Below are 20263 nucleotides of genomic sequence, written 5' to 3'. Positions count from 1 at the left end.
CCTGGGTTTGAATAGGGCTGTCCCTGCCAAACACAAAGCTGGCTCCACCCCCTGCTGGCCAGGCTGAGGACTCTGCCTCTGCTGACACAAAGAAGGCTCCACCTCCTGCTGAGCGTCTAACGACCCTGCCCCTCACTCTGAAAGGAACCAGGTGCTCCAGAGCAGAGCACACCCAGGAACCGGTTTGAGCAGGGGAATCCCCCCACTGGAACAAAGAGAGACAAAGGCTTGGAGGGGTATAAGAAGAGGACCCCAGACACCTAAAACTTTAGATCACTTTGGAACTAAGAAGAAACCTCTGCCAAGGAGAAAGCTGAAAAGAACTGAAGAGGAGAAGACTGCCTGCTTGCTGTTTTGCTTTGCTGCCAAGGAGAGGGGAAGGACTTTGCTGTGTCCCCTTCTTTTGATTCTGATCTCCAAGGGCCTGAGAAGAGCTGGCTCCCTGTTAAGAAGTCCCAGGAACAAAAGGACTTCACCACCAGCTCCCCTGGAACTCTGCTGAGAGAGTTCTGACCTGCCTTGGAGTGCTTGCCCAGTCTTGGGGCCTCAGGAGGTCGTTTTGCTGTGTTTGGGAGCTGGGAAGCAGAAGCGTGAACAAGAGTGACTGGTACCCAACGCATCATCCGATTACGTGTCGCAAGACGAGAGTGCAAGGAAAATTTCATCGCGGCACCATCGCAACACGCAGGGTCCCCGCATCGCCGAGTGCGTCGAGCATCGTCCCGGTACGAGAAGATTCCTGACGCTGCGAGGGTCGTCGCAGAACCAGTTTGCGGGCCGCACCACTGCCGGTGCGTGAAAAGTCTCCAGTCGCTGCGTGCGTCGACGCAGAGTCCCGTTCCGTGGCGCATCGAGAGTTGCGGCGCCGGAGGGCAACGCTGCGCCACGCATCGCACCACATCGAAGAGTGTCGCATCGAACCTGTGCGTGAAGCTTCCCCCCAAGAAACCTACGCAACGAAAGCCAAAGGTATCGCATCCTCCCCCTACAGATCGGAGCCGGCGCATCCACCTCTGCTGCGTGAAGCAGGGCTGCTGCAAAGCCTCCCCAGGATCTCAGGAGCATCGCATCGCCTTTGCCATCTTCCTTGTTATAGCTTTTGGGAACCTTATCGCAACTACAGGTACTGTTGGGCACGAGAGTGTCGCATTTTGTGCATTGAGAGTCGCACTGTGCAGGACACTGATTTTGACATCCTGGAGTACTTTCTGCAAACTCTTGAACTATCTTTAAAGTAACCTTTTGAATTATATGTTGGTTTGTCTGTAGTATTTGGTCTTGTGAAGTTTTTAGTAAAGATACATTATTTTTCTAAAACTGGTGTGGAGTAAATCTGTGGTGTTTTCACTGTGTTACTGTGAGTGTTGGTACAAATACTTTACACATTGCCTTTGATAGCCTAGACTGCTCAGGCCAAGCTACCTAGAGGGTGAGCAGGGGTTATCTTAACAGTGTATCCCCCTTTCCCTGACTAGAAGCAAGGGTCCCTACTTGGACAGTGGAACCTACCCTGCCAACTAGAGACCCCCAGATCTAACAGGCTTCTTAATCATTCAACCAATGACACACTTTTAATCACAAACGAACTATTTCGTACCAAACAGACGAGTAGTGACACTAGTGTCTATCCATAATCAGTGTTTCATTTGATTGGTCATTTATGAACTCACTGGTATGATTCTTGTTTCCTGGCTTACTGCGGGGTTAAAGTAGAGGAGGAAGTGACACCACAGGGAAGTTCAAGAGGACCAGAGGAGACAGTTTATTTATCCTGTAAGAGTCAGAGTACATTTCGAGCCACCGTATTTCTCTTCTTAAGCAGCAAAGTTATCCCCTCTTCCCTGTATTACACAATATTATGTTCTTCATCAGCCGCTTACGGTGTGAATTTAAAATGCAAGTCATGCCATGGTTGGGCTCTTTCATGGCCGCCAATTATACCCCTCCTTTTTTTCTATATGTAGGGCTTCTACTTCCAGTTTTGCCCCACTTATCTTCTGTGTGTCCACTTGGTAACTGAGGATGCTTTAACAACGTTCCACTGCACGATTCGGCAATCTCTAGCCAGGTGCAGGAAGAAAGTAGTGTTTTTGTCTTTCGAGATCTGGGCATTTAAGCCTACAAGGCTACACTCTTCTCTGTGCAAGTTAGTTCTCCCTGTAATGTACTCTAGGATTGGCTGGAGTTTCTGTCTCATAATCTTAAATCCCCGGACAAGATATATGCATTGTCCATCCTGCGCCTCAGACACCTCAGGAGTCCATACATGTTACGCTTGCTAGGGGTAAAGAAGGTTCTATGAAGAATATTGTAATGAAGTAATCTATACCTTGCATTTTTGGATACTTCATTGACATAGGGCACCAGGAATCATGCGGCATCACTGATGCAAGGACACAGACACAAGAGCATCAACACTGACATGAGGATATTGACATGGTAACAGTGACACTGGATAGCTGATAGTAGGCACAAGCATTGATGCTAGGATAATGCAAAGGGGAAGTGACAGTGCGAGATTGAAAAAGAGGCACTAAGATACTCGCACCAAAATACTGGCGCTTGGACACAACACCAGGGCAGTGATATGGCACAGAGGCACTAACAAAAGGGAACTGATTGGGCACACAATTCTGTGGTACTGACCTCTGGTTGCTGGCTTGGGTCACTGACACTGGAATAATGACACAAGGGCATTAACATGGATATACTTACTTTGGGACACAGGCATTGATACTGACACTTGGACACCAACATGGAACTGGGCACTGCAACACTGCCAGTGGTTACTGCCTGGACACACAGAGGCTGGGACAAGAGGACACTGACACAGAGACACTGGCATTACGAAGCTGCATTTGCCACATGGACAATGACACAGAATAACTTTTATTGACTCTGGGAACCTAGAACCAGGGCATTGACAATGCGTAGCTGGAGAAAGATGGTCATTGACCTTGATACTGAAACATTGAGAGGGGGAAAGAGTGGTACACTGGCATATACGCGTGGACACTGACATGGTGACACTGTCCCAGGAAAATCAACAAGTCCACAAATACTAATGCTGAGACATTGACACTAGGACTCCAGCGCTGAGACACTGATCGGGATACCACAACACATGAATTCTAACACTAGGAAGTGACATACCACCAGGGCACCAAGGCAATCCTGGAAGGCCAGCAAGGAGGCACCGATACTGGGAGCTGGAACTACAGCACTAACATTAACACAGGGAAACTACTGTGGAGACACACATTGCATCACCTAAAAGTGCACATGAACACTGAAGGAAGGATCCTGACACTGGTACAGTGACACCAGAGCACTGAGATTGATACATGAATATAGGAGCACGTGGTTACCACTACTGACAACATAACACTAGCGTGTTCACGGCCTAAGTTACAGTGAGACACTGACAGTGGGACATGTAAAAATCACATTGACATTTGAATGGTGGCACTGGGACAATGTCACAGACATAAAGATGAGCATATTGGAAAAGGGACACTGACATGAGGACACAATCTGGCAAGACATGGAGACACTGACACTTCTCCTGAGACATTGACCTCTAGACAGTGATGCAGGGACACTGAGGCATGGATATTAGGACACTGACATTAGGAGACACAATGCAACACTGATACTGATACATTTGGAACAGTCAGAGAGTCACTTCCTTATTTCTTGCTGGGTCCCTCTGGGCGGTCCCTCCACCCGTCCACCTCCAGAGTGGAGGAGAGTGCGAAGCTGGCACAAGATCAAGTCGGATAACCTTACTAACTTCCTCCATAGACTCCCCCCGTACAGGCCTGAGGAGGGTTATACTAATATTGACCTAATCAGCCAGTCTCTTAGTGATACTCTCCTCCTGGCCATTGACCATCTGGCACCAGTACGCAGGGAAAGAGTCAAGCCTAAAAACAAAGGGGCCCCTTGGTTTAACGAGGCTTTACGAATACATAGACAGAGCCTACGTAAAGTAGAAAGACAGTGGAGAAGAGCCTATAAGGCCTCTGACCTGATCCTCTATAAAGCTGCTTTGGCCCTCTATAAGAGAGCTATTACTTCAAGGAAAGCTGAATATTATGAGGCTCGGATTTCTGAGGCACCTAATAAGCAAAAGGAAACCTTTAAGATCCTAAAAGAACTCAGCAGTAAGGTTGATGTGCCCTCGTCTCAAATACCCTTCGATGTCGACACCCTGCAGTCCTTCTTTTTGCAGAAAGTGATGAATATTTTACTTGAGATCAATAGCCTTCCTGCAACTGATGCTAGTCAAGGACTGGTGTCGTCTCAAACTTCACCAGCCCAATTTCTTGCACAATTCCCGCCGCTGGACTTCTTGATAAACAAGATCAAATCCGGCTCACCGGCCGATCCCTGCCCTCCGAGGATCTTCCAGTTGGCTCGCCCAATCCTGGAAGGCCAGATTCTCTCGCTCCTTAACTTCTCCCTAGCCACGGGTCAGGTGCCAAGTAATCTGAAGGAGGCTCGAGTTATCCCTCTATTGAAAAAGCCAGGAGCTGATAAGGCTGATTTGAAAAATTATAGGCCTATTTCACAGCTCCCCTTTCTGGCTAAAGTCATGGAGCAACATGTCCTAAAACACCTTTCTGGCTTTTTGGACACATTTAAGCTTCTACATCCTCGTCAGGCAGGTTTTAGAGCATACCATAGTACGGAGTTAGTCATGCTGTCCGTCCTCGACGACCTTAGATTAAATGCTGATAAGAGAGAGCCGAGCGCACTTGAGCTATTGGACCTCTCTGCAGCATTTGATACGGTCAGTCATTCCATCCTGCTGAGCCGTCTGTTGGACCTGGGACTCAGGGGCTCGGCCCTTGACTGGTTAAAATCTTTCCTCTCGGGTCGCTCGCAAAGGGTGCAGCTTGGCGACCGTTCCTCTAAGAAAGGTGTCATTCCATGCGGCGTTCCACAGGGCTCTGCGCTATCCCCGCTGCTCTTCAACATCTATCTGCAACCTTTAGTGGCCGCCTTATCCAATCTTGACTGTCGTGTTTTTAATTATGCTGACGACACACAGCTCATTTTGAGGATCGACAATTCTGCTCAGGCCCAGGAGACGGCTCAAAACATTTTAAGATTCACAACTAGCTGGATGACTGCTAACTCTCTGAAAATTAACCCGGATAAAACGGAGGTCCTCGTCATCCCAACTATTAACAACTCCTGGGGTGGCCTGTTCTGGCCCAAAGAACTTGGGACTCCTCCATGCCCATCCCCAGTTGTGAAAAGCTTGGGAATCAAGATTGATGCAGAACTCTCACTAAGCCATCAAGTCTCCTCTGTGGTGGGCACTTGCTCGGGTATTATGAGGCAATTGAGGAAACTGGCCCCCATTCTGTCCACTTCTACCATGAAAACCATAGTCTCGGCTACTATTCTATCTCGCCTTGACTATGGAAATGCGCTGTACCTAGGTCTCCCGCAGAAACTCACTAACCGGCTCCAGGTGGCACAGAACGATGCTGCTAGGTTAGTCTTTAGCCTTCCTCGAAGGGCTCATGCATCACCTCTGCTTCTAAAGCTGCACTGGCTGCCCGTTAGACAACGCGCTGAATTCAAGGCCCTATGTATCACCCACAAGTCCCTCTATGGTCACGCTCTCAGCTATATTAGGGATCGTTTGGCCAGGTATATTCCGGGACGCCTACTTCGTTCTACAGACGCTTTTCATCTGGTCTGTCCCCGAAGCAACTTGGCCTCCAAGGGCGGGCGAGCTTTCTCGGTGATCTTGCCTCGCCTTTGGAATCAACTGCCGGACGTCGTACGGAAAGAACCAGGCTTACTCCCCTTTCGAAAGATACTGAAAACGCTGCTTTTTAGAGACAGCTTCTAAGTTCCCTATGACCAGGACTGTCTTTATCGGGCTAACTTTGCAAATCTCCTTCTATCAGCGCTAAGAGACCTGTCGGTATACATGCGCTATATAAATCTCCTTACAAATACAAATACATACAAGGGCACTTAAATGTTACACAGGGTCTCCGGAATGGGGATGTGCGCACACAGGGGCATTAATGTATGGACACATGGACTAGGCCTGTGAGATTGACCAGGAGGACACGTAGACTAGGACCATGGACATAAAAACAAACAAGTCTATGGTTCCATCTAAACAACATTGTTCTTTAACAGCCCTTAGCATCAAGAGGGCTTTAATGTTGGCAAATATTTTCATCAGCAATACTTCCTAATCATTATTCTTGGTGCAGTAAGACATTCCATTTGCTTCCAAATGCAATGTTCACTCAGCAATGCTCAAAAGACCCAGCACCCTGCCTCAGCCAGTATGCATTCCTAGAATGCACATTTTCAATTTCCGGCACTGGGAGAAGGCCATGTGCTTTCTGCTGTCACAGAAAAGAAAAAGGTATTCAGTCAGGCTAGACAGACTGAATTCCAGGCTGGACTGTTCCCATGAGGCACAGGGTCAGACTGATTTGCATATGGCCATGTCTGAACTGGGGTGGCAGAGTGGGCTAAAGAACGGTGATGGATTAAACCCAGATCAGTTGACTGGGGGTGAGTGTTTGCAATGTTCAACACTCCGTCCATCATACCCTTTGGTTTTGCTTTGTGTCGTTTAAAATCTCACTATATGATGGTTCAGTTGTGCACTTTCGTGAAGGTATTGCGTGGGATCCCATTCCATTAGTCTTCTTGGCTAGGGTATGTTACAGATTGTTCGGTAGCTTCCCGGGGTCTTGCCTTCTGCTGATAGTTTTATTAATGTGCATGGTGATGGCTTGTTTCTGAAGGGCATAGTTGTATCTAGTTAGCAGGGAATCATGTGTTATATTTGCAATGTCCATAGTGAGGTTAGAGGCGTTGATTAAGGGAAGCCCCTTTGAACAAATCCACGGGTAAGATAATTGTCAGAAGTGGTGCAATTGCAACAAGTCAGGTGCTTGGAACTCTACACGAAAATGACATTGTTCTTTTTCTTTTCATTCCCCAGGCTTGGATCAAGGAAAAGGGACCAGGGTGTTGCGTCAGGTTATAGGGGAGTCGGTTACACTGGAGTGTGTTTACAACCAGTTGCAGCAGTGGTCAAAAGAGTGGTGTAAACAGACAAGTGACAAGTCTTGTGACTGGATCGGGCATTCTGATGGAAGCATAAATCCAGACCATCAGTGCGTGAGGTCGTCGGTGTCCATGGATTCTCAGGCTGGCAGGATGGCGCTGACCATCAGGGGCCTGCAGCTTTGGGACAGTGGGTTCTACATTTGCAAGGAGTCTGGTGGGTTCACTGTCCTTTGCAGCACCATCCTTGTGCTCTCACATAAGGACAGCGCAGATGGAGGTGAGATTATTTTTCTAATAATTTAAATGAAATGTAGCTGCCATTTGTTTTAGGGTGCAAGTCACTTCCATGCTGACCTCTCCTTCTCCTGGGATCTGTCCTTGAATTTTCTGCTCCTTTCCTATTTGTGGTTATTCGTACCACAGAAATTTTAGCCTGCAAGGCATTCAAGAAACATTCATTTCAAGAGCTGTTTATTGTCTGCAAAAACTAGTAATGAATACAAAGCAATTGGGAATTAACGACTCGCGGTATTCAGATTAGGACAAGGAGGGAAATTAGAAAGTGATATCTCTCCATTCTGAAGGTGATAATTGGCCCACCGGCATAACATATACAAATATCTCCCTGCTGTTTCAACACCTTACAAGCTCACCAGCACTGCTCCAGGAATGAGTGGGACGAGGAGCTACGGAGCGTCTGCGCTTGCAGTGGGGCAAGTGTCTTGTGCACCCCTACCCAACAGTGATCCTATATGTTGGAGTTCCTTACCTTGAATGCATCACAATCAAAAGGAGGGCAGCCAATACCAGTTTATATATTTATTCATTATTCACTATATTCTTCAGCCTACCAAATGAGTGAAGCAGGATAAGTGACCATAGAGTTAGGGCTACTTTTTCTTATGCTTCTGTTGCACAAGGCATATCTTACGTGGCATAACACCTGTACCATACCAACATTATACTTTAGAAGTAACTCTCAGCACCATCAAAATGTCTACAAGTCATCCACATAAATGGTACTTAATTTATACTAACACATCTGTATTTGACCACCAACCTACATACCAGCCATCCTGAAGAATGCCGCAGCATAGGCAGAAACATGTCGACGAAGGTAACAGTGGTGATGGGGTAGTAGCTCCCCTAATCCCCACATCCCATAATTTTAATACCAAGTAATATATCCTACGATTAAATGCAAATTGGGGTGCTACATTGGTTTTTAACTCACTATTTTCGCAGACCCCCACTTAAATGATTAGAAGTGCTTCCCTGTCTTCAGGTGTAGACCAGCTGTCTATCAAACCGGGGTTTTAGAGAGCGAAGGCTGCCTATTATGAAGCATTACACCTGGTGGTGTTTAAGGACAGTCCATCACAATTTTTGACATGCCTATCACTCCTATCAAGTACCGTTATTAGGGACACGGTGAGTGACTACAACTTTAAGGTAGCTAGAACTGTTTGTATATAGTATATTTGGAGGTCAGCTCATCCTAGAGACCCCTTAGCATCTAGTTCCCTACCCTGGTTATCACTGTGGGCTATGTGTCAATATGGTCAGTGACATCACTAATGACATTTCAAATGACATCATTGATGACATCATCAAGTCAGTGTTTTCTAAAACGATTATGAGTGTTAAACATATATACCAAGGTACTACAAAAATTAAAATAGTATACTTTCTTTGCTACTAATGAGTGATACTATTTCTAACATATATTATGTGAGTGTGTGTATCTGTGTGTTAGTAGATTTCTGAATACCTGTATATGTGTGTGAGTGGGTGTGTGAGTGACTGGGTGTATAAGTAGGTGTGTGAGTAGCTGAGTGAGTGACTGTATTGGTGAGTGAGTGGGCGTGCCAGTGGCTGTATGGGTGAGAGAGCGACTGTGTGAGTGCCTGTATGGGTGGGTGAGTGGGTGTGTGAGTGACTGTGTAGATATATAAGTAGGTGTGTGAGTAGCTGTGTTGGTGAGTGAGTGTCTTTGTGAGTGACTGTATTGGCGAATGAGCGGCTGTGTGAGTGACTGTATTGGTAAGCGAGTGGGTGTGTCAGTGGTTGCATGGGTGAATGAGTGGGTGAGTGGGTGTCTGAATGGCTGTATGAGTGAGTAAGTGGTTGTATGGGTGAGTGAGTGGCTGTTTGATTAAGTGAGTTGGTGTGTAAGTGGCTGTATTGTACAGTAAGTATCTGTGTGAATGTGTGCATGGGTGAGTGAGCGGACATGTGAGTGCTTGAATGGATGTGTGAATGGGTATGTAAGTGGTTGTGTGAGTACTTGTATGGGTGAGTGAGAGGCTTAATTGATGATTGAGTGGGTGTGCGAGCGGCTGTATAGGTGACTAAGTGGGTGTGAATAGCTGTATGGGTGTGTATCTGGCTGTGTGAGTGGCTGTATGGGTAAGTGACTGGTTGTATGAGTAGCTCTATGTATGAGTGAGTGGTTGTGTGAGTACTTGCATGGGTATGTGAGTAGTGTGGGCATCTGAGAGGGTGTATGAGAGGTTGTATTGGGGTGTGCTAGTGTGGATGATGTCATTTGAGATGTCATAAAATGACCATGCCGGGTCTGGTGGCTCAGTGGACTAATATGTCTATTGCAGGGGCCTGTGTTCGGCCTCATGGTCACAGGTTCAAATCCCGGCAGGTCCACTCAGCCTTTCATCCATCTGAGATCGATAAAAGAAGTACTAATGAGTTGGGCAACATTTAACATCTGTTATTCAGCGCCAAGATACCTCTGGGTGAACGTGTGCTTTACAAATACAAATGTTTGTTTGTTGTGATGTCATCAGTGATGCCACTGACTATGTCATGAGTTCTGTAATATGTGAAGTCAAAAGCAGTGCATTGCGGGGACGTAAGTTATAGTTAGCTCAGTTAACTATAAATGCTGAATTTCACTTGTTTTGTACAAGTGGAATCTGAGGCTAATGGCCCTTTTACCGAATTTCTCTGTTTTTTATAATTCTATTTCCTAACTATAAGATCCCTGTAAATTTAGTTTTTTTCTGTGAATTTCTACGTTTAACAAAAAACTATTTCCCAACTATGACGTCCCTATAACCATTGATTTTTAAGTTGATTTCTGTGGTTTTTTTAACTACTAGGCGTGTTTGCAGAGTGGTGGAGAAAGGGGGCAGGGCCTCCAACGATCTCTCAGCAATCCTGCTCTGTGGGGCTTCCTGGAGGTAACAGGAGGGGTTCTTAGTCCCCCAAGGACCCTCAGCTGCCAAGAGACCTTCATCCCCGAACCAGTACTGCACCAGGAGGTGCGATTGCAGAGTGGTGGAGAAAGGGGTCGGGGCCTTTAGATGAGCTCTCAGCAATCCTGCTGTGTGGGATTTACTAGAGGTAACAGGAGGGGTTGTTGACCTCCATGGACCCTCAGCAGCCAAGGAGACTTCATCCCCCAACCAGTAGTGCGCCAGGAGATGCTTTTGCAGAGTGGTGGAGAAAGGAGTGAGGCCTCCCACAAGCTCTCAGCAATCTTGCTAGGTGGGACTTACTGGAGGTAACGGGAGGGGTTGTTGGCCCCCAAGGACCTTCAGCAGCCAAGGGGACTTCATGCCCCAACTAGTAGTGCACCAGGAGGTGAGTTTACAGAGTGGTGGGGAAAGTTGGCAGGGCCTCCCACGAGCTTTCAGCAATCCAGCTGTGTGGGACTTAATGGAGGTAACAGGAGGGGTTGTTTGCCCCCAAGGACCCTCACCAGCCAAGGGAACTTCATCCCCCAACAAGTTGTGCACCAGGAGACCCCTTTGCAGAGTGGTTGAGAAAGGTGGTGGGCTTCTGGCGACTTCCACCGGGACCAGCCCTTATTTCTTTATTTTTTATTAGGGGATTTTGGTTCCAGGGACCCCGTCCCCCAGGGCCTGGGTATTTTGCAGTGGGGGAGCAGGGCCACCCCTCCGCTGGCCGATTTCAGCCCCAGGGACCCTATTCTTTGGGGCTCCACCTTTTTAAAAATGTTAGTTGTAAAAAGGGAGTGGGTCTAATGGGCCCCCTCCCTGGGCCAATTTCAGCCCCTGGGACCTCATCCCCCGGGGCCCAGCCTTTTTGTAATAGGGGAGTGGGCCTCACAATGCCCTTCCTGGGCTGATTTCAGTCCCGGGGACCCCATTCCCCAGGACACAGCCATTTAGAGGGGGAGGGGGTGCAGCCCTCCTCCCTGGGCTAATTTGGCCCCGGGGGCCCCATCCCCCAGGCCCTGGCCATGGTTTCCTGGGTGCTCCCAGGGCACCCAGTCTGTATTGGGATCACAAGGAGAGCCTGAAGGCCCCCCCCCCGGTCCCTGACAGCTCCCCACCTCCTGTAGGTGCTGGCATTGCTTTCAGACACAGGGAGCTGCTAAAAATGCAGCTCCTTGTGTCTGAAATCAACTTGTCTGCTTTCCTGCGCGCTTGACAGCGGGCAGAGAAACAGACAAATTCTCTGCTTCCTGGAAACTAGCATTTCCACAGCTCTCGCTTGCTGGAAGTGGAGTGTTTGCTGCGGCTTGGTGGGAGAGGTTAAAGCTCCCTCCAAGCCACTGCAAACAGATATTGTCTCAGGGATCGGTACCCTGAGACATAGCAAGAGCTGCTCAGTGGGGATGGAGGTCCCCAGGGCCATATATGGTTCCATGAGGGGGGCCCTGCCGCCCCCATCCATCATGAAACTTTGCCCCGTGGAGGTGGCAGTCCCCGGGTCCAGGGCTCTGCAAAGGACCCCCTACATTCATTTATTCCAGCCCTGCGAAGGTGGGGGTCCCCAGAGCCATGGAGGGCTCCGCGGCCCCCCCTTAAATGTAATGAATTGTCCCAGGGAGGTGGTGGTCCCCAGGGTTGTGGGTGCCATGCGCCCCCCCATTTAATTTATTATGACTTTCCCTGGGGTTGTGGCGTCCCTGGGGCTTTGAGGGGGCCGCGCAGGGTTCCCGCATTTATTTAAATGCTTGCTCTGATGAAGTGGGGATTCCCTGGGGAATGGGAAGTGCCGTGCCAGCACCCCCGAATATTTATAATTGCTAATGTCCCGGGACATGACCCACCTGGGGGCCTATTAGAAAAGAAGTGTGGGAATCCGCACGTCTTGTGTTTTTTTCAGCAGGAGCCACAGCTCCTGCCATATTTCTCTTTTTTTAAAATGTTTTTCAGTCCTTGCAAAGTCCCTCTGGGACCCCCCAAAGAGACCTAGGACGTCAGACTATTCCTACCCTGCTCCCTTCTAATTTTTGTCAACGTTTTTTGTGGGACTTGACTCAAGCCGAGTCCCAAGATGGCTGCCAACACTTCCTGGTTTTGGCAGCCAATCAGATTTCAGCACATGGACTGTTGGATCCTTGGAAGATCTGCGTCCTGATATATACAAATTTGGATTTTCCTTAATATTTTCAAAACTACTGAACAGATTTATGCCAATTTACAAAACGGTGACTTTCTGGACCAACAGTTACCTTTCTGCCAAATTTGGTGTAATTCCCTTCAGCAGTTCGAGCTTTAGTCGTGTCTAAAATAACGACGGGAATTAACATTGGGAAATTGTGTTTTGCCCCACCTTTTTTCTCATCCCCCGCTTGACAAATGACCACAAAACTTTCAAGACAGCAGATGGAGTGAGCATCATACTAGTTTTTAAATTTCGTGAGGATTGGTCAAGCGATGCCAAAGTTATTGGCAAATGAAAAAATGCTCCTCCTATGGAAACTAGGTCCTAACTATAACTACCTACTAAAATAAATAAACATATACTTGTTCCCATAGTTCCTCCCTCTCCCAGCCAGATCCTACATATATATATATTCACTGTAAAAACCATAGGTTTCAGGCACGTTATAGTTAGGAATTAGCATTTAAAAAACGTTAGAAATTCACTGAAGAAACCATAGGTTTCAGGGGCGTTATAGTTAGCTGGACTTTTCATCCGTACAAAACCATTGAAATTCCCCCTTATAGTTAGTTCAGCTAACTATAACTCGCGCGCCTGCAATGCACTGCTGATGACGTCACATATTACATCACTCATGACATGGTCAGTGACATCACTCATGACATCACTGATGACATCTCAAATGACATCACTGATGACATCATTGATGACATCATCCAGTGAATGTGTGTTTTTCTGAAAATTACATATGTTTTATATATGTATATCTCAAGGTCGATGGGAGAATAAATGGGTATATAAGTGTCTAAATGGATGATTTGTTTTTGAAAAATTGATTGTATAACTGACTGATTAAGTGTATCTTAGTGAATACATGGCTTAGTGAGTAATGTTTAAATATGTAAATATCTGTATCAGTCTCTCACTTTGTGTATAAGTGGCTGCATGGGTTGGTGAGTAGCTACATGAGTGTCTATATAGGTTATTAGTTGGTTTTTTGAGTATCGGTATGAGTGTCTGAGTGTCTGTATGGTTCGGTGGGGGGTATTACGTAGTGCATAGGTGCATGAATGAGTGACTCACTGTTTGTATGTGTTGAAGACAGCATGTCTGCAGGACTGTATGGGTGGATGAGTGTGTGCATGGGTGCTTTAGTGAGTGAATGACTGTCTCAATAGTGTCTTTATGAGTAACTACATATGTTTTAAACTAGTATATGTGACTATTGGTGTATATAAGTGAGTATATGTGAGAGTGAGAGATTGGAAGAGTTCCTGTATGAATAAGTATGTGTTTCTATAAGTGATTGTTTAAAAGACTAAGTATGTGTAAGTTTCTGTAGAAGTTAGTGTGGTGGTGTGTGTGTATAACTGTATATGTAGGAAATGGATGTTTGAATCTTTATTAGCATGAGTGACTATGTGTGTGAGTAGCTCTGTGGATGAGTGACGTTGTGTAACAGGATGTATAGGTGTATGAGTACATATGATGAGTGAGTACATGTATGAGTGACTGTATAGGACTGTTGGTGAATGAGTGGATGTGTATGTGGATCTTAGAATTACTGAATAGGTTGTTGTAACTGGTATTGGTATATCCATTGTTTTGAAAATTTTAGTTTCTATTTTTGAATGTGTGTATCAAAGGTTATATTAGGGTGAGAGGAGGTCTGCCACCCTATCACAAGGATGATGTCATCAGTGATGTCATTTGAGATGTCATCAGTGATGTCATGAGTGATGTCACTGACAATGTCATGAGTGATGTAATATGTGACGTCATCAGCAGTGCATTGCGGGCGCGCGAGTTATAGTTAGCTGAACTAACTATAACGGGGGAATTTCAATGGTTTTGTATGAGTGAAAGTCCAGCTAACTATAACGCCCCTGAAACCTATGGTTTCTTCAGTGAATTTCTAAGGTTTTTTAAATGCTAATTCCTAACCATAACGTGCCTGAAACCTATGGTTTTTTCAGTGAATTTCAAAGGTTTTTTAAATGCTAATTTCTAACTATGCCTACAGAGATAGGACATGTGAAGAAAGAAGAAATAACGCACAGAAAGAAAAAAAAGAAATGCAGAAAGAAGCAACAGAAGTCCTCAAAGACGAAGAAAAGTGCAGGAAGAAGGATAACGTGCAGAAAGAACAAACAGAAGAGCAGAAAGAAGCCTTGTTGCAAAATCATCCTGTACCCTCAACTTTTTCAGACGGATACTGGTGGTAACTGAGTCTGACTAACCAGTCCTAGAGCCAGTGCTATGTTAAAAGACACTCAGAATACCGTGAAAACACCTACATACACTAGGGAACACTATGCGTTGGGGTCCCCCTGTGATTAGCATGACCTCCTCTGTAAGCCCCTAGTATATAATAGGGCAGGGGATTAAAACTATCTCTTAAAACGCGCCACAGGGCGTGTTTGCACACGTCATCTCAGGTCCCGTCTCCTCCCTTCCCCACTGTGTAAACACGCCCTGTGGCCGTTTTAAGTTGGGAGATTAAGTCCCCTTGAATCCTGAGGGTCCTTAGGGTCCAACTAGACCACTAGGTACCTCCAGTAAGCGCCACAGGGCTGCGTTGCAGAGAGATGTAAAAAGGGGCACGGCCTAGACCACCTTTCTGCAACGCAGCACAGTGGCACTTACTGGAAGCACCTGGTGGGCTAGTTGGCCCCCAGGGTCCCTCAGGATTGAAGGGGAATTATTTCCCCACCTTAAAACGCGCCACAGGGCGTCTTTGCAAACGTTAACTCAGGCCCCGTCCCCTCCCTTCACCACTGTGTAAACACGCCCTGTGGCTGTTTTTAGAAGGGAGATTAAGTTCATTTGAATCCTGAAGGTCCCTAGAGTCCAATTAGCCCACTAGGTACCTCCAGTAAGCGCCACATAGCTGCATTGCAGAGAGGTGTAAAAAGTGGCACGGCCTGGACCACCTCTCTGCAACGCAGCTCAGTGGCGCTTACTGGAAGCACCTGGTGGGCTAGTTAGCCCCCAGGGGCCCTCAGGATTGAAGGGGAATTATTTCCCCAACTTAAAACGCGCCATAGGGCGTGTTTGCACACGTCAACTCAGGCCCCGTCCCCACCCTTCCCCACTGTGTGAACAAGCCCTGTGGCCGTTTTAAGTTGGGAGCTTAAGTCCCCTTGAATCCTGAGGGTCCCTAGGGGCAAAATAGCCCACTAGGTACGTCCAGTAAGCGCCATTGCAGAGAGGTGTAAAAAGGGGCACGGCCTGCACCACCTCTCTGCAACGCAGAGCAGTGGCGCTTACTGGAAGCACCTGGTGGGCTAGTTGGCCCCCAGGGTCCCTCAGGATTGAAAGGGAATTATTTCCCCAACTTAAAACGCGCCACAGTGCGTGTTTGCACACGTCACCTCAGGCCCCGTCCCCTCCCTTCACCACAATGTAAACACGCCCTGTGGCTGTTCTAAGTTGAGAGATTAAGTCCCCTTGAATCCTAAGGGTCCCTAGGGTCAAACTAGCCCACTAGGTACCTCCAGTAAGCGCCACAGAGCTGCGTTGCATAGAGGTGTAAAAAGGGGCGTGGCCTCAGAACACCTGTCTGCAACGCAGCTCCCTGGCGCATACTGGAGATACCTGTTGGGCTAGTTGGCCCTCAGGGACCCTCAGTATTGAAGGGGAATTAATTCCCCAACTTACAACTGGCCAGGGGGCGCGTTTGCAGAGTGTTGCAAGGAGGGGGCGTGGCTTCCGGGGCGATGCCGGTCTTTTATTTATTTTATTTTTTTAAGAAGGAGGGCAGTGTGGCCCCCTTTCTGTTTCTAATTTTTTTGGCCCTGGGGACCCCATCCCCCAGGGCCTGCACCCTCATTTTTTTGGCTGAAAAAAAAAATTTGGAAGGGGGCCGCATGGCCTCCCTCCCAAGGCCTTAATCGGCCCCGGGGACCCCAACTCGCGGGTCATGGCCTTTTTAAAAAAAATTCTTTAGGAGGGGGGCTGCGTTGCCCCCCTCCTCAGGCCACTTATGGTCCCGGGGACCCCATACCCCAGGGCCGGACTTTGTTTTTTATTATTTAAAAAATATATATATTTATAGAAACACCTAGGACATGCTGGACAAACCGTATGTACCTATCACCATGACGATTTGCGTGATATTCATTAAAAGGCGACTATGCATACAATGAATCCACGTGGAATGTATTTACACCGCTAATGAAGCTCTGATGTGTCTGACGCCCTACAGTGCCTAATCCCGGCACCCCCACTGGTGGGTACTCTCCAAGTAGACACCCTTGTCGTTTATTTATACAAACATGGGTAGCTATTGACGGACACATTTAATACACACGCACACCAAGCCATTCAAAGGGGATTCGACAAAAATTTGACCAAACTATGCAAGAAACCCCCCTCACGGTTAATAAAACACACATCCACCGCCGAATGTGTAATACTTTTTATTTTACTCTCTGGAAAGGAGACAAACCTCACTTGAGAGTCACAGCGTGCTCCTGGCTGAGCCCAATGGTGTGTTACACCCACCAGTGCCCGCCGAGTGCCACACACCTCTGTGTTGTATTCCACCAGCTAGTGCGTATGCTATGACACTCTCTAGCCCCTGTGCACTGTAACACCACCCCGTGAATATGTCATGCCACACTTGCCTTCGCACGGGTTATATTGCCCCATCTAACATGCCTTCCTCGGTGCCTATGTTATAACGCACAGCGCTATGCCATACATATTACAATCTGGGATCCATATCTTTGTCACAGTGCATATGCAACGTTACACTCCCTAGCACATATTTTATATTACAACTTTAGAGACTAGTTAGGTTACACAACACTGCCCTGTGCATATTACACTCCAAGGCGCATATCGCATAGCACGCGCTAGTGCCTGTGCTATCTCGCGCTCTCCAATGAATCTGTCATTGCACACAATGTATTGCATATTATATTTCACGCCCCGGTTCATCTTATATCACACTTTTTGGTGCATAGTTTATACCATATACTATATCTAGTTTTCATTTTCAATCGTGCTCTCAGGACTATGTTCTTATATAACACTGCGTCCACCTACCCTTTTCACGGGCATTACATTTTGCGATGGGGGGTGGAGGGTCAGGGGGTGTTTCTGCCAAGTGAGCCCGGAGTCACTGTCACAAACGTCCTCTTCTTCCTGAATAAAAGTGAGATTATGCTGCATACTTGTTCATATTTGAAGTAGTTCGCACAGACACACATTTTAAAAACAATAAAGTTCCTAATACCCACCTTCTCTGAACAGTTAGCTTGCGGCCCCATCCACCTCCTCCCTATACTCTGTTGTCTGAATCCATGAACTAGCCTCCTCCCTCCTGCCATTCATGGTCTGATGTGCTGCCACTGCCCTCCATTTAGCATGATGTACCAGTCCACTCCTCCTGCCCTCCATTGCCCAATTCTATGGCCCATCATTGACCTCTTGCTTAGCCTCTGTGCTTAGCTTGCTGCCCCTATTCTCCTTCCCCCTGCCCTCCGATGTCTTTGTGCATGCCCCTGCTCCATCCTTTTTGCCCACCATGTTCCATGGACCTGCCACTCCTATCTACTCTGAATGTTCTGTTGTGCTGCCACTCCCCTCCCACCTGCCTAGCATTGTCAGATGACTGTAACATGTCCCTGCCACCTCCACCCTGCCTGTCCACATGCCAAGCCCCTATCCCCTTCCTCCTGTCCTCCATGGTCCATTTTACTGCCACACCCTTCTGCCCTCCCTGGTCTGTTGTGCTGCAACTGCTCCTCCTGCCTGACCCGCGCGGTCTGTAGTGAGGCCCCTTCCCCTGAACTCTCTTGGTTGTGCCCAGGCCCTGACCCTCCCTTCTATCCTCCATGGTCCTTTGTGCATGCCCCTGCACCCTCCTTCTTGCCCATCATAGCCATTGTGCTGCCACTAACCCTCCCGCTTGCCATGCATGGTCTTCTGTGCTGCCATGGCCCCTCCCACCTTCCCTGTGTGGTCAGCTAGCTGCCCCTGAACCCCTCCCACCTTCCCTCCATGGTCTGTGTGTATTACATCATAGTCTCACTGTTGCTCTCCATGGTGTGTCTTGTTTCTAGTGCCCATCCTGCCTGCCCTCCATGGTCATCTTGCTCCTGCCCTGCCCCCTTGCCCCCAGTCCCCTGTTTCCATGTGCAGACCCCTATTCCCTCCCTCCTGGCTTGTCTGTTCCATTGTAATGCCCCTTATCCGTCCCTCCTTCCCTTTATGACCTGTTATGCTGCAGCTTTCTCTCCTGTCTGTCCATTATGGTCAGCTAGCTACCATTGCCTCTTTCCCATCTGTTCTCTGTTGTCCATGTGCATGGTCCTATCCCCTCCCTCTTGCTTTCTATAGATTGTTGTGCTGCACTCCACTCCCGCATGCCCTGTGTGGTGTATTGTGCTGCTGCAAACCATGAGGCCTGCCCTGTAGGGTCAGTTTGGTGCACCTCTCCATGTCCCTCCTTTCCTCTGTTATCCGAGTCCATGTCCCTACCCCAATTCCTCCTGCCTACCATGATCCAATGTACCATACTTGCGAACATTTTGAACTTGGTAAGAGGGAGATTTTGAAAAGAAACTGGGGTATTGATTTTCCCCTTTGAGTTACATTGAAAAAGAGGAGATTGTAGACAGCAGACAGATCAAATAAAGCCCATTTGAGCTTAAAAACAGTGGGCGTTTCCTGGTTGAAACGGGTCTGTTGTCAAGTATGGTTGTACTACCACTGCCTCTTGCTTCTGCCCACAATGGTCTATTATATTGCCACAGCCTCTCTTGCCAGTCCTGTATTGTTGGTTTGTTGCCCCAGCCCCCCTTTCCACTGCCCTCCATAGTCTGTTGTGCTGCCACTGCCCTTCCTGCCTGCACAGTGTGGTCAGATTGTTGCCTCTGCACTCTCCTACCTGCCTTCAATTTTCAGAGTCCGTGCCCCTGGCCTATGCCTCTCAACAGTATCCCAATGAACAACTAGATTGCTAACATTCTATATTTATTACAAAAGTGTGGAACGCCTGACGTCATCTTGATGTAATCAAAACTGTAATACCTAGAGCAGCATTTCCTTTAGAAATTACATATATGAGAGGGTCTCATTTGCATCAAAATTATGATTAGTGCTCTAAAAAACTAAAATGAGGACATATTTTCTGAGTTTTCAAATAGCGACAAAGAACTTTTAAATTATTTGTAATCTTTATTTTTTTTATCCAGTTGACAACTTGATTAAATGTTGCACTTAGGGGAGAGGATGTGGTGTTACTTCCAGAGCTGCAGACTTTGCAACTGGGGAACCAGGTTGGAGTTTCTGCTTCTGCTCAACATTCTGTGATTCTGGTCAAATCACTTAATCTCCCCATGTCTACAACCAAAATGCATTTGATCTTGTGTGATGTAACCAATGCTCATGTAAAGCACTCTAATACCCGACAAGTTTTCACTATATAAAACTGCAAATACACAAAAAATAAGTGTTTTGCACACTTCTGTCATTGGGCTACATGTGGGCTACATCTGGGTGATATATGTGCTGCATTTGGGCTCTTTTGTCTCTGGTGGCCATCTTGGGAGATTTATTTGTTATGAAGTTTCCTAATTTCCTCATTTACTGCAGTCTCCTCAGTAGGAAATGCTTTCAGTTTTTTACTTTGATTCCATCAAGAAGGTATTCAGATATGTCACACATTTGCCATAAATTCTGAATGTTAGCACTCTAGTTGCTCATTAGATCACTGTAGTAAAGCTACTGCTCACCACGGAAGTCTGCTGCTGGTAGTAAAAGTGCATGTTTCAGTCTGCATATCAGAATTTTTTAATGAAATAGAAGTGGA

General features: G+C 47.2%; 1 pseudogene; it reads left to right on the top strand.

Annotated features, from left to right (window-relative positions):
* The first annotated feature begins 6824 nt into the window (after positions 1 to 6824).
* The window catches only part of LOC146871149 (uncharacterized), a 417898-nt pseudogene continuing 404459 nt past the window's right edge, over positions 6825 to 20263 (top strand).

Source organism: Triturus cristatus, chromosome 1_1 (genome assembly GCF_964204655.1).
Source record: "Triturus cristatus chromosome 1_1, aTriCri1.1, whole genome shotgun sequence".
In the NCBI taxonomy this organism is placed as follows: domain Eukaryota; kingdom Metazoa; phylum Chordata; class Amphibia; order Caudata; family Salamandridae; genus Triturus; species Triturus cristatus.
This window is presented reverse-complemented; position numbering and strand designations above follow the sequence as displayed.